The following is a 16304-nucleotide window of genomic DNA, read 5'->3' as shown; positions in this document are numbered from 1 at the left end:
AAAAATGTGTACATTTTCCTGACCATTTTCTTTACCATTTTCTTGCTGCCCCTCAATCGGGGCAAACTGGATTGTGCCCGTGACCAGCGATCCCGGCACAAAAGAAGCCATCCATTGTACATTTGTTGCAGAGCATCAGTATGTGCTCAGTCAACCTTTAGCCCTGAGCCACACTTTGTCCACAATGCTGTCCGTCCAGCCCAAGAGATACAGAGGTTATTTTTTGAACGTCACTTAACAAAGTTTCGAGTTTTAGCCCGATGAATTGTAATCGGCCAATAAATCTCAGTGTATCCAAAAACAGTACCTGAGGTTAATTTGTTTTGCAAGGCTGCAACCATCCTGTTCTCGAGAGTACTTGTCGATCATTTTAATGCAGTTTTTCAAGTATCATAGCGATGAATCCTGATTTTGTCAAAAGTGATTCATTTTGTGTACAATTAGCGGTTACATTTTTTGAAATACTAATCATACATTTCTGGAAGAAATAACTCATTCATTTTTTTGTTGTTTGATTAATGCCTGCCCTGAATCAATAACTGCTAATCCATCGTACATGTCATAGAAGTGACAAAAGCAATGTGTAACGCTGATTATACCAATAAACACTTTTATGCGAATGCTCGATAAATATGGACGCGCACAAACAGCTTTAATATCTTCTTTTTTTGTCCTTGTTCTCCTCAGACCATTAATTTATGCAATTTATTTCCTAATGAGACCAATTAGATTTGGATTACAAAAGGGGCTGCCAAATTTAATTAATCTGTGATGGATAATTGCCCCTGCTCATTAGAAAAAAAATCATCCGTACTCGATGGTTTAAAAAAAAAAAGAGGAAAGGCTAATATTGATATTGAAAGTTTGAGATGATGACTTCTGCATAAACAGCCATCAGCAACTTTATTAAACAACGTTTTTTTAGTTAGTTATACAAACGTATGGAAGAGACGAAAAGTTGCTTGGTGGGACCTACAAGCAATCCTAATGACTGGACTTGCTTTCTCACTTAATTAATACCTTACCACTATTCTAGGGTAGGGTTCTGATTGTCACGACTACCAATTTCCTCTGCGTAGACCTAATCAGATCAATAAGATAGCAAATGATGCCCTGTAAACAATCTTGTCGAAAGCAGATTGAAAGAGGAAAAACAGTTAGAGTTAAAAAATGTCAATGTTATGAAACCAAACTCGTTACCTCGGCCTTCCCGGCTGTTGAAACAACATTGTTGTTGTTGAGATTAACTGTCATTCTCTTTCATACTAATCAAACACACAATCGTCTGTTGTTAAAACTTCCGCACATGAATCAACACATCCCCCTATCCCCTAGAACTCATTAGATCTCTCCTTCGGACGAACCCAAGAATTTTACCATAGCTTTGATTTCATATTTCTCCCAAGATCTGTAGATGCGGCCAGTTTCTCTCCCCCTCTCTCTCGCCCTCTCTCTCCCTTCACTCCGGAGGGCTTTTCACTTGCGTTTTCTTTTTCCTCAATTAGTACGTTTCGACGCGACCAGTAGTCTCACTTCTGGATTCATGAATTCAGGCCTGCCAGGAGCCCCCCCAACACACGCACACACACGCACACGCACACACACACACACACACACACACACACACACACACAGCATTCAGTCCCCTATAATGTCCTCCAAGCCGCTGTCATTTTCGTCGCTCACAAATGGTAATAGACAGCTGCTCTTGCTGTCAGTAATATTTTTCTTCTGATTATTTAAGTATTTTTTTCTCTGACAGAATGAGACATGTGAGAAGATGGTGGTCATCCAATCACTACCTCACCCCCCCCCCCCCCCCCCCCCCCCCACACACACACACACCCGCTCTGATTCAAATCCAATTGCTTGTTAGGATTTTGATATATACAACATAAGAGTAACATAGTTAGGCAAGGCTAGTTCCTCCCCCTCCCCCAAGGCAAATAATTGGGTTTTCCTTCAAATCGTCGAACTGAAATGATTGACCCCACATTGAAGAATGCATAGATGCAATTCTTCACGGAAGGAAGCCATGCATTATTCAGATCAAATGCAGAAATATCACGTCACGACTGAATTGTTAGCGATGTCTTGAATGTAGTTCGAATATACATCGCAACATTTACCGATGATATGATGCTCTGTTCTGTCGGAAGGTTGGAGCGAAAGAAAAACCTTTTGGAGAAAATTGAGCAAATAAAAAAAAAATCTTTATTACTTTCAATTGCAGCCCTGTCTTGCTTTTGTTTGAATATTTTGCATGGAAACATGAGATTATCTTCTCTAAAACCAACAGAGTGGACTGGACAGTGGTTTGATTTCATGTTTCCCTCAAATTTGTAACTGATCGCTAGAATGCAGTTGTTTTAACAGATTAAAGCAAAGGGTAAGAGTGAATCTAGCGGGCAGACGTTTTTTGCTTTCATCAAAGACAACTCAAGGTTATTCTGGACACAGAAACTAAAAAATATGTATTTCACGTCCATCCGGACATAGCCATGTGTTTGGCCTTTACTTATTGAACAGAAGAATAGGGAAGAATTTCTGGTTTAGTGGAAGGGAACTGAACCTCAAAATGTTGCTCTTGAATTGCATTCTTTCTTGTATCTAGTATTTTTTAACACCTAATTGTAATATTATGAATAATTATTACTACAAATGTGATCAAATACCAATTTGGCCAATGTCTGGATTAGGTCCCGATTGGCATCCATCGTTTACAGAAACATTTTCAAGTCTTATAAGCAACACAATCACACAACACAACATAACCCCACAACACAACACAACCCCACAACACAACACAACCCCGCACCGCAACATAACCTGGCTCTTTCAGATTGCTCCACTTTGGAGACCCTTAGTAAATGGTCTCCAAAATGAAAACAAGAAAGGTTTTGGTTGGTGGACGGGGTTGGCTGTGGACAGAAGACCGAAATAGAGGAATTAAAGTTGTGTTTATTACATTTAAGCGGGGTACACTGGATTTAACTCTGCAGCAGCTGCTGAGATTAGCAAGCACTTAAGCGGGCCAACGTCAGCATCTGGACAGTGTCTGAATGACACGATTGTCATTCAGAGTGCTCCACATGGCCAGAAATCCCATTTCAACCATTTAGCAATTCAGGGTTTTTTTTGTTTTCTTTGCTCGATACCAGGCACAAAAATCCTCTGCTTTGCTCTGACCTGCTGGGTGAAGGTTTGGAGCGTACAGGTAAGAGTTTCTACAAGTGTAACAACACAGTCAGAACTTATCTTTCTCTCTCTCACACACACCCTTGCATTCCAATATGTAGGATGCTAGAACTCCGTGGTTCGTTGGTAGAGTTCATTGGTAGACTGGCACCCTGTGGTCAAAGGGCAAACATCTGCAGAGGCAACGACGGCCTGTCAATCACTGCCTGTTTACAAACCACATCACACACAAACACACGAACGCACACACACCCACGCATGAACGCACACACACAACACACACACACACACACATGCACGCACACACGCACACACAGGTGCTGTCTTCCCATAAATAATCGACTACATGAAGGCTTTTCTTCACTGTATATATATTTTTAAACTGCACCAAACTCAACAGGTCATTGTGACACCAAAAGTGAACGACGTCTGTTGTTTGCATCTGTGTAACCCTCACCCAAAACCAACTGGGTTCGATCACCAATGTGTGCATCATAGACAAGGACGCCCTCATCCCCATTTCCTGCATCTCAATGATATTTTCTACAGATTCACCACTTTTGACAAAAAACATCTTTCAAACACCTAAATTCAATGATTTATTATGAACTCATCATGAATCCAAGAGAGGAAAGAACCGGTCCTAAGATTTTTTCCAAAGGATAATCATAAGGACTAACAACACCGGTGCTTGAGTAAGGAACATAACAAACTAAACGCAAACTCGAGTGTGGCAGGTCGTACTGTGTGACATTACGGGTCACTCTGACCACCACGGAGCACTTTCCTCCCCCTCACGCCGTTCTGTCCACTCCTGAATGTCCCAAAGATGGCGGGAGGGACGCACTGGCCGGACGGCTTGCTGGGTAGAGTGGAAAGTTATTATCGCTAATGACACCATGGAGGTTTCAGTGGCGCGGGGGGGTTCTAATGTCATCGGACACACGCTGCTTCTGATTGGCCGACCCCGAAGGCACAGCAGAGCCTCCAGGGGATTGGTGTACTGTATCTGGCAAACCGGGTGTGTGTGGGGGGGGGGGGGTGGGGGCACGGAAAGATAACGCTTTCCTCGGGTAAAAATTACCCTGTTTTAATTATGCATACACCTTGATAAGATGTCTTATTTTTGGACCGGACGCAAGTCGTCGTCCCCATTCGAGGGATTTTTTTTTTCTACTGGAGTCTGCTAAACATTTTGCCCCTGTGGAATACGTATGGTGCTCAAAATTCATGAGGGAGAATGAGAGTCTATGGGAAGCTGCGTTGTAATTGCAAAGTATTAAACGTAATGGAATGGATTCACAGGAAAAGGGTCGATAGTTAATGGGAAGTTTTATAATTCATGAGTGCCCTCCATCAAGACACGGCATTCTGCATCGGAATAAATAGGAACGGATGAATAGATGAGCGGATGAACATGCATATGCAAATCGATTAATGCATTTGATCAGTTTGTCGACTCATCCAGGTCGCATCAGCTTTTTTTGTATAGCCCTGAAACACGGTTATAGCCTCAAATGTATTGACAGGCCCCCACATGTTGTGAACGCCCTAACAAGAGACATCTACCATGAAAGAAAATACTATTAACCCCGAGGGATGGAACTTTGAGGAGGAACTTAAATGAGAGAATCCTCTTCTGAGGGAGGTTCAGGAGTACACAATGAACATTACAATAAAAAATTATGTAAGATTATGTTATGAGAAAATGTTTGATTACATATTAGGACCAAAACGTTATACTTTAACTGCCATCTAAATCAAGAAAATGATTGAATACTTCTATATATTCCTGATAAACCAAACAGAATTAAAATAGAAAAATGATAGAAGATTATGTTATCAAAAATCGGTTAATTTAATATCAGGACCAAAATGTTATGTCTTAACTGCCATCTAAATCCAGAAATTGCAAAAATACTTCTACGTATTCCCGATAAATCATACAGAATAAAAATAGAAAATGATACAAGATTATGTTATGAGAAAACGGTCCATTGGACATTAGGCCCAAAACGTTATGCCTTAACTGCCATCTAAATCCAGAAAATGTGAAAATACTTCTATATATTCCTGATATCTTAATAAAGAGTGTAAACCCAGCGATCGCCCCTGGGAGTTCACTGTCAGTAACACGTCATTATTACCCTGGGCCGCCATCCCGCTGGGACGAGAGAGGCACTATGGGGGGCCTGTTTACATTTCACTAACCAAGACATCCACCATATTAAAACTGGGCTTTCATTCATTTTATCATAGTAGTAATAAAGATACAATAAAAAGTCAAACACTTGATCAATCTCCAAGCAGCAGGTGCTACGGAGTCAGTGCAGTTGTCCGCATTTAACAATCAGATGTTGTTCAGCTCCATTTAAAAATGAATATACTGTAAAGCCTGAACAATTTTTGTTTTCTTCTGTTTAGTTTTGTTGCATTTCAGGTCGAAAGTGCCATACGATAAAGATAAAGAAAGAAACTGATGTGAGGGGGACAAAAGTGAAATGCAGTTCATTGACCAATCAGAGAGCGGCTTTGATACATTTTATTTCCCCCATAGTGTGTGTGTCTCCGCGAGTGTGTATGTTGACCTCTCAGCCGCCTACAATCGTCAATTGAAAGTGATGATGATGAATTCCTTGCATATCCATCAAATGGCAAGTGCCCTAGACCAACGAAAGGAATTAACTCAATGAACACTCAATGTACGTATACGTGTATTGAGTGTATTTAAGTGTTTCTATAAAATAACTGTGAATAAAACCCTCCACAAAGATCACTAGTATGTTCATTAAAAGCCTATTTACTTCAGGAAGGTCTCTCTTCTCACAATTTGTCGAATAACAATCCAATATAATTAATAGGGCGCCCCAGCAAAAACGTTCGCTTTTTTTTTTTACAGCGTGTGGATGCATTAAGTTGTTACTTTTCCACAAAGAGAGCATGCGGTCAAGGAGTCCTTGACAGGGTTGAATAAAGAGACACGCACACCTAGACGTCGTTCTGATCGCACATCGCTCTTCACCTTCAGAGACACCTGTGTGAAGCCAACCCTACCAACTGAAGAAATGTCTCAATTTGAAGCAATAAAGACATACAAAAAACCACTGGATCGCAAGTCCCTACACTGTCATCATTACTCAAAAACAAAATATCTTAACAATATTTTAAAATGAGCCCTGATAAGTTTCATCCCTTGGTAAGATGTTTGGTTATCCCCACCGCACCCCTATTGTGATTTTGTTGTTTATCATTTGCTAATAATTCAACCCTCTTGATTATGTATCCCACTCAAAATTCATGACAGAGAAATGTCGAGTTCGAGCCAAGCTATGTCATTATTGCAATGGGTTAAATGTAATGGTATGGAATTGCAGGAAAAAGATGTGATGGTTTATAGGTTAGTTATATAATTCATGAATGTTCTCCATCAACACATGACAAACACCCTCTGCGTCGCTCCGTTCCCTGCCTCTCCCCTGGTCTGTTTGTAATGGAGGATGTAGAACGCCGAGATTACCCTTTCTATATTTCTGCCGTCTCCCGTGAACCACCTGTGCAGTACTGACTCATTTTTATTTGTGATGCTGTGAGCGTAATTCCGCCATGAACATTTAAATATTTAAAAAGATAGAATTCCCAAAGCACTCAGATTGGCCGGAGCCTTCACAGTAGGACCGGCCAGTGGCTTTGTAAACTGGCAGTTGGGTGGTGGGTTCTCTTTCGGCCAACGTTGTTTCATGGGGCACCTCGTGGGAATGTCGGGTCTTTTTGTTCCTGAAATAAAAGCGGAAGCCATTCTGGAGAAGCTAGGGGATCATGTCCAAATGACGACCGCCAAACTCCTCTTACATGTAACGCCAAACATTCTGATCAAAGTAGCTGTGGCGAACGATAAAGATGAATATTTGTCGGAAAGATACTGGGATCGATCCCCAGATGTCCCCCTGCCTACCTGAAGGTGTTGCGTGTGCGTGCGGTAAGCTAACCCCTGAATGCTCCGTATAAAAGGATTGATTCCCAAGGACAGCATTCGCCGCGAACTGTACAGAGGGTCCTGATCGACGGCAAAAACCCCAGCAGCGTGAATTAATTTTCGTACGTCTGACATACATTTATCAAGATTAAAATAATAGTTGGAGGTGCCGAAGCTTGGAGTCGTGTTAGATTGCGAACCCAATTTTAATCAACGCTCAAATTACAGTCGTCATAATCACGAGAAGCTAACTAACCCAAACTCCTTCCCGCAGATGTAATGACACACCTTTTGACCGTATCGCATGAAAATAGAGCGAACTCCCTGTGGATGTGGCAAAGAGGTCTAGCGACGCTACGAACAATGAGGCGCCAGTTTGTCCTTTGAGGAGACAGATGTCATAACACCTCGCCTCGTGATCAAGCTCTCACCCCGCCATATCTTCCGGGGTTATTTTAAACACGCTCCTTAATTATTCGGTGCTTTTTAAACTGCTCTTGGTGGGGGGTGGTGGTGGTGGTGGTGATGGTGGTGGTGGTGGGGGTAGGGGTGGGGAGTAGAGGTCTACGCGGTCACATGGATTGTTTGTTGTGTGTGGTGTGGCTGTCCCTCTGGTCACAAACTGAATAATTCAGAACATGCTTTTATGTGTTGCCCCGATCTCTCCCTCCCTCCCTCCCTCTCCCTCCCTCTCTCCCTCTCCATCTCCCCCCTCTCTCTCCCTCTCCATCTCCCCCCTCTCTCCATCTCCCCCCCTCTCCCCATCTCCCCCCTCTCTCCCTCTCTCCATCTCCCCCCTTCTCTCTCCCCCTTCTCTCCCTCTCCTCTCTCCCTCTTCAGTCCCTCTCTCCATCTCCCCCCTATCTCCCTCCATCCCTCCCACCCCTCTCTCGTTCTCTCTCTGCCCCCTCTCTCTCCCCCTTCTCCCCTCCCCCCTCTCTCTCTCCCTCTCCCCTCCCCCCTCTCTCTCCCCCTCCCCTCTCTCTCCCCTCTCCCCCCCTCTCTCTCCCCCTCTTCCCCCCTCTCTCTCCGCCTCTCCCCCCCCCCCTCTCTCTCCCCCTCCCTCCTCTCTCTCCCCTCTTCCCTCCCCCCTCTCTCTCCCCCTCCCCCCTGTTTCTCCCCTCCCCCCCTCCCCCCTCTCCCCTCCCCTCCCACTCCACGTGGGTGTGCGTGATGCATGATTCACCTGTAGGGGCGCGGTACTGCACGGTGAGTAAAGAAAGTGAAAGCGGATTACAGGACGCTGTAGCAGAGCCGAGCGCAAGAGCCGCTCCGCTCTTTGATCTAGACAAAAGGCCAGCTTGACATCTGCTGCCGCCGATCGCTGGTGTGACGCTCACCTCTTCAAACACCGAAGGTCAAGACGGATTATATTTCTCTTTATCTCCACTTATTTTTACTCACTTTTCTTTCCCCTCCCGCAGTTCCCTTTTCGTATATGACCTGTTGGTCCCGATGTCTACTTTACAGACGGTTTCATCATTCTATCCTCGGTCATATTTCAGTCATGCTTTCTTCCAAAGCGGCCTCCAGTGAATACAGATGTGTCAATAAGGAGCGGGAACGGGTTAAGGCTCTCACCGGAGGAGGCTTACAGGTGTGCTGTTTTATATTATAGTGGGGGAATCTACCCAGCACTGTTGAAGCTGAAAGTCAAACACCCCACAAACGTCACTATGCCATGCTATCCCCCAAAATAATGTAGTTCATTAACATTGATATACTATTCATGGGGGGGGGATTAGGCTCTAGGAGAACACCAGGTCGACTGTGGACATTGGATTGAACCTACTGTATAACCCCCAGTGTCACCACCACACTAACCTGCCTCTTGCCCTAATTATCGTAGATCATATTAGGGGCTAGGGGGTGGGGATCTAACCCCTTCTGCTGGGAAATCGAGAGTCGAACCCAGGGCCTCTTGGTTGGGATTCAAACCCCTGCCTCCTGTCCCTAGTGATCCATTGTTTATACTGCGTGCATTGTGCGCACTTGCTTCTGTCTGTCAATGATGTTTTTCGCCGCAGCAGAAGGAGCAGATTTCTCTCCCCACACGTGTGGCCCTGGTGATCTGGGTTTACACTGAATGGAATTAAAGAAATGGCACATATGCAAACACAGATGCACGTGGGTAGGGAACACACACAGGCACACACACATACAAACACACACAGACGCATGCCCACACACATATATACATACACACGCACACACTGACACACAAGACATGACGTGTCAAACGTCAGTGATGTGTGGTGCTGTTCTGTTAATCACAATCACACTTTCTTTCCAGCACACGTGCACAGGCACACATTACATTACATTACATTACATTACATTACACGCACGCACGCACGCACGCACGCACGCACGCACACACACACACACACACACACACACACACACACACACACACACACACACACACACACACACACACACACACTCTATTAAACTTAACACACCCCCACACAATCACAATTTCTAATAAAAAGACACATTGTATGAAATACAACACACCCCCACAAAAACACACTTTCTATAAAAAAACACACACGCACACAAACACACTTTCTATTAAAAACGACACACCCACACAAAAACACACAATCCTTTTAAAAAAGAGTTGCACACACACACACACACACACACTCAAAATACACACACGCACGTCCTCCCAAACGCACAGTAAACGGTGGGATTTGGAAGCGGCAAGGAGCAAAGCGGGGATCCGCCGGCCCTCGGAGATCCATCTGTGGCATCTCGCCGTGGAGCTCAAAACAAAATCATCTGTGAGACAACGCGGCAGTGATGTACGACGCGCTCTCCGCTGGACACTCATGTTGCCATCCAGCGTTGTGATAAATATGTACTGTGTGTGAAACACCCGCGGAGACTATGTACACTGAGCAGGTAAAGACTGGGGGGATTGGGGGGAAAAACAGAGAAAGACAGACATGTGGACAGACGGACGAGAGGGAGATGGAGAGACAGATGGACAGAGAGGTGTACAGACTGGAATAAATGTAGACATAAAAGCTAGACGGACAGAAAGTTAGGAAGACAGGCTTTGGAAGTTGGAAAGTAGGACAGAAAGATGAAAAGGCAGGTTGATCGGAGAGCAGACAGACAGATGACACAGATAGAATTACTCGTACTCCAACGCTAGTGTACAGTCCTGACATCAGTGCTGCACTGCATTCATGAGCCAAACGTTGAGAGCCGCTGGATTCCATTTTTTCGTTTTCCTTCTTTTATAATTCGACACGTTCCAGGAAACCACAAAACAAGGCTTTAAATTCACATCAACTGTCAACCGAAACAATACCACTTGTTGGATGCCAGACGAAACAGATCCCTTTAATGGCTTTTTCAATTTTAGACCCTTTTTAAATGTTTTCTGTTCCATTCCATGAGACAAAGGACAAAAAATAAAAAGTCAAAAGGAAAAAAATAAAATGTGCTGATGAATCTCGTCTTGGACACCCACTCTTGTTCTGAATCTCACGGCTTTTCGACAGTCAAACAAAAAACCACCAACTGAAATAGAATCAGAATACTTAATTGTCCGCTAGTTTACGGCGCATGGGAGAGGAATCACTGCCTGACACAGCCTTACCCAAAAAGAGCTGATGTGGAAACGGTAGTGATGAAATGAGGTAATGAAATAAATGACGATATTGGCAAACAACTGATATGTGAGAGCATGGAACTGAAATGACGATTAAGTCATTTAGCAGATGCCTCTATCCAAAGGTACAGTTCTTTGTACATAAATGCCAGTTATTTGCCGTTTACAGGTGGAATGAGGGCCGTTTTAACCCTGAATCTTTCGGCTTTCTCACCTTACTACACGATCTGGCGCGATCTGGCCTAATAGAGATCAAGACGGAGCAGTCCTAATGGCTGTTTGGTAAGAACCTGACAGCAGTTAGCTGAGCTGGTGCCGTCAAGCGCCTCCAACACACGCCATCATCATGCGTCCACCGCTTGGTAAATATTTAGACCTCAACATCTATCATCTCACATCTCATCTCCAGACATAATTAGGGTACGCAGCGGTAAATTTAGCCCCCCCCCCCCCCCCCCCTCCGCCTCTACACGATATCACCATCCGGTGTGATGGGAAGGATGAAAACCACAGGGGATATTAATCTCTCAAATTAAAAGTCTCGGCCAGGGAAGCAGGAGAGGGAGGCTAATCTATATTAAGTCACATGTTCGCACTCGGTTGGAGGAATTTCCAGTTCCCTTGTAGAACAAGTCACTGCTGCCGCTATCTGAGTGATGCACAGACGGAGGTCCTGTCTTCCCCCCCCCTCCGGAGATACCTTCCGCCGAGCGCTGATACTAGTACTTGATTTAAAATACTACTTTATTTATTCAGCGCTGTTGCTATGAAAACGTGCTTAAGGGTTCAGAATGAGTAGTGAGGTACGTTAATGAAAGCGATTCAGAACATTAATGTAGCCTACAAGGTAAGGGAGAAAGAGCGCAATTAAAATCCTTTTTTTTTTAAACACAACGCAAACGAAAGAACTGAGAGACCGACGATTCATATACAATTATAATGTGCTTTTGTAACCATGGGTACAGTGAGACTTTAGTGTACTTGAAAGACCAGAAATGCTAATTTGAAGAGGTAGGTTTCTTAAAGTTGATTTTGTGTTTTTATGTGCGACGCTGCATGTTGATTCGCAGCCCTTACCAAAGATCAACAATTGGGGTAATGATCGTTATAATCAGCATCGCCTATGAGAGTGTTGATTGAAATTCTATGGATTTCAAATCAACACTTTCACCTGTCGGATTCATTTTTGGCGCTCTGAAGCCAACGTGCCGTATCTGTCAACTCCCCATTTTGAATCGATTCTATTTTAAAAAATAGGGAATAGTTAAGAAAAAATTGTGTTGTTGAATTGGCTCGCAAAAAAAACAATAAACCCAAAGTATTGCAAGAAGATCACATAGAAATAATAATGAGAGAGAGAGCGGCACAGTGTTTGATAGCATGGCACACCAACATGGTGGTTGTAGCATGGAGGCACACAAGACCCTTTTGGATTCACTGGCCATAAACGACGGACGCACGCGGTCTGAAATTAAGCAAATACCAATTATCTCCCCGTTAAACCCTCAAGAGACATGGCGGACTTTGAATCTTTTCATTTGTGTGTTTACAGTTTTATGACTTTATCAGCATGAACCGTGGAGCCATGCAACGTATCACAGGCCACAGATGAAGGGGATACTAGTGTGTGTGTGTGTGTGTGTGTGTCTGTGTGTGTGTGCGCGCGTGTGTGTGTGTGTGGGCATGTTTGTCGATGTGTGTGTGTGTGCGGCGTGTGCGGTTATATAACAAAACAGAAGGAAACTGAAGTAGATCAGTCAGATCATGCCTTGCAGGTGATCAGTGACAGTTTGAAGTTTGACTCTAATTTGTACCGGCAGTTGTGGTGAAAGTGTAATGTGTTGGGTGGGGGTTCTGGGTGGAGTTCTATCAGCCGCGTGATGTTGTACTGATTGGAGTCTGGCAGCAACAGATTGACAGAGGCCCATTAAAAAGGCATTAAAGTAATCCAATCAAGAGAAATGTATAAACACGCGCGCGTGTGTTGCAGAGGGCCAGAGTCGAACAATAGTTGAAAGGAAATTTGATAAAGGAACGGCAGGAATTCACTCGATGATTAAAAAGTAATCAGAGGATAACTGGGTAAAAAATGTTTTTTGTTGTGTGTGGAGTGTGATGAGTTTTCCAACCAATCGAGGGAATAAATATGAAAACAAACGTGCGTTATGGATCAGGAGTGAGACGGTCACTGGTTTCACGGTTCGGCTGTGATCTTTGCACCCAGACAGAAGAAGTATAGTATATAACGATACGTGCCATCCAGCCGCAGTCTTCCATTTTCGTGTCTGACCTTTCACATTTCCCCCTCAGCGACATCACTGAAGCAGAGATAAACATGTGGTGTGGACGACCGCCTCACAGCTTGAGCCCTCAGAGGTGGAGGCCTGGGCGAGATCTGTAGGCAAGGCCTTTGACTACACAACGTGCGGTTACCTTGATTCCTGGGTTATGAGGAGAATCTGTGGAAATAACTGCGGACGTTTGTATGTTCTTGAGGGGAAAAATTGGAAGAACGCAGAGGTCATCCAAGGAGAGACGACGGGAGATGATAGTGTCTGGATTGATGCAGAGCTAGTCAAAAATAAACGGTGTTGTGAAGTGTATAGGGGCGGACTGTGGCCCAGGAGGTAGAGCGGGTTGGCTGGTAACCACAAGGTTGCCAGTTCGATCCCCGGCTCCTCCTCCTAGCGTATCGAGTGTCGCGCTGTCCCTGGGTAAAACACCTCACCCTAACTGTTCTGGAGGAGCTGGCTGTCGCCTTGCGTGGCTGACTCCGCCGTCAGTGTGTGAATGTGTGTATGAACGGGTGAGTGTTGGGCCTTATTGTATCGCACTTTGAGCGGCCTGTGGTTAGAAAAGCACAGAATAAATGCAGTCAATTTATAGTTTCGAGCCTTTTATTCTTTTTACGTCTGCCTTAAAATACATGTTGCGTGTTTCTTGTGATTCTGGGCTCCAGCGCACATCCCTGTTGACCTGAATAGGGTCTGAAGAGTGAGACACACTTTCATTTTCACTCTCTGTCCAAGTACATTGGACTTGAATGCTGTCGCTTTGAAAAACATCACCTACATTTGAAAGTCCTCTGCATTTATGCAATCATTTACTCCAAGATGTTCGGACCACAACCACTCATTATGGAGTAGAGCGTCATATATGCTTGCGTCAATGGATGCATGTTCATGAAAAAAATAAAGATAAATAAAAGATATCTTAAGGACTCTGTGAGGGACCGATGTGGTCACCCGGAGTATTTGGGATACGGACTCAGAGTGGACAAAAACGAGGGGCAATTCCATTTGGAAAAAAGAGTGACGTTTATTTGCTTCAAAACGAAGTCCAAAAATAATAAACAAAGACAAATCCACAGTTCAAAATACAAGTGAATGTTTCAGAAAGAATAACTGTTGGCAATTTAGACACTTAGGATAGCATAGCACGGCATAGCATGATTTGGAATAGCATAACATATGGTTCCTAGTAGTGGCCTTGCATCAAGCCAGCACCTACCTTCACCCACCCCAACGCAGAATGAACAACCCCTTCAATGAGGCAAGCAATTAGTCCCAGGTGGACCAATCAAGGCCAGTTAGGCCATTCCATTTACATGGGGAACATTGGTAACCCTTCCTTTTACAGTCCCCTAATTACTAGGTATTTACCCGGTAAAAACCTGGTAAATCATAGTGTATTACTGGGTAATTACCACTGGTAATAAGAAGGTAAATACAGAGGTATTTACCCAGTAAATACATGGTAAATCATAGTGTATTACTGGGTAATTACCACTGGTAATAAGAAGGTAAATACAGAGGTAGTTACCCAGTAAATACATGGTAAATCATAGTGTATTACTGGGTATTTACCAATGGTAATAAGAAGGTAAATACAGAGGAATTATCCGGTAAATTATAGTGTGTTACTGTGTAATTACCACTGGTAATAAGAAGGTATATACAGACGAATTACAGCTGAAGTACTAAGTTAAACCTCCACTATCACCCATCAACTCAACTAAGTACTGTGTAAATTACTTTTTCTTAGTTATTATTCATAGCTACACCCATTTAGAAAGGGTTTATTCGATTTACCTTAGAAACTATGGAATTACTTACCTGGTAACAAGCTCCGCAGGAAGTTTTCCTCTAGTTTCATGGTACATCTTCTTAAATACTGGGTACAAAGCCGTTTGTTTCCATGGTGTTACCACGTTATTACCATATAATTTATAATGGATACATTCCATTGTCCATGCAGTCAACACAAACTTGTACCATGTACGTTCTGCGACGTTACCAAGTAAAACGCGACAATTTACCCGGTAAGTAAGCTGAAACTGTACTGTAAAAGGAAGCCTTGTTCGTTTCCATGGTATTACCAGGTTCTTACCATATAATTTGTAATACGTTATTCCCTTTTCCATGCAGTCAACACAAACTTGTACCATGTACGTTCTGCGACGTTACCAAGTAAAACCCGACAATTTACCCAGTAAGTAAACTGAAACTGTACTGTAAAAGGAAGCCTCGTTTGTTTCCATGGTATTACCAGGTTCTTACCATATAATTCGTAATACGTTATTCCCTTTTCCATGCAGTCAACACAAACTTGTACCATGTACGTTCTGCGACGTTACCAAGTAAAACGCGACAATTTACCCGGTAAGTAAGCTGAAACTGTACTGTAAAAGGAAGCCTCGTTTGTTTCCCTGGTATTACCAGGTTCTTACCATATAATTTGTAATACGTTATTCCCTTTTCCATGCAGTCAACACAAACTTGTACCATGTACGTTCTGCGACGTTACCAAGTAAAACCCGACAATTTACCCGGTAAGTAACCTGAAACTGTACTGTAAAAGGAAGCCTCGTTTGTTTCCATGGTATTACCAGGTTCTTACCATATAATTTGTAATACGTTATTCCCTTTTCCATGCAGTCAAAACAAACTTGTACCATGTACGTTCTGCGACGTTACCAAGTAAAACACGACAATTTACCCAGTAAGTAAGCTGAAACTGTACTGTAAAAGGAAGCCTAGTTTGTTTCCATGGTATTACCAGGCTCTTACCATATAAGTTGTAATACGTTATTCCCTTTTCCATGCAGTCAACACAAACTTGTACCATGTACGTTCTGCGACGTTACCAAGTAAAACCCGACAATTTACCCGGTAAGTAACCTGAAACTGTACTGTAAAAGGAAGCCTCGTTTGTTTCCATGGTATTACCAGGTTCTTACCATATAATTTGTAATACGTTATTCCCTTTTCCATGCAGTCAAAACAAACTTGTACCATGTACGTTCTGCGACGTTACCAAGTAAAACACGACAATTTACCCAGTAAGTAAGCTGAAACTGTACTGTAAAAGGAAGCCTAGTTTGTTTCCATGGTATTACCAGGCTCTTACCATATAAGTTGTAACTGGTTATTCCCTTTTCCATGCAATCAACACAAACCATATATGTTCTGCAACATCGTTCACCAGTAGTTAAGCACTTTA

At 43.4% G+C, this 16304-nt stretch overlaps 1 long non-coding RNA gene across 1 annotated transcript; it reads left to right on the top strand.

Annotated features, from left to right (window-relative positions):
* Positions 1-15228: 15228 nt before the first annotated feature.
* Positions 15229-15633, top strand: LOC130376755 (uncharacterized). The gene is made up of 3 exons (XR_008894079.1): positions 15229-15293; positions 15400-15463; positions 15570-15633. It is a non-coding gene; the product is annotated as an uncharacterized LOC130376755 (long non-coding RNA).
* The last annotated feature ends 671 nt before the right edge of the window (positions 15634-16304 follow it).

This window comes from Gadus chalcogrammus, chromosome 23, assembly GCF_026213295.1.
Source record: "Gadus chalcogrammus isolate NIFS_2021 chromosome 23, NIFS_Gcha_1.0, whole genome shotgun sequence".
NCBI classification, from domain to species: Eukaryota; Metazoa; Chordata; class Actinopteri; order Gadiformes; family Gadidae; genus Gadus; species Gadus chalcogrammus.
This window is presented reverse-complemented; position numbering and strand designations above follow the sequence as displayed.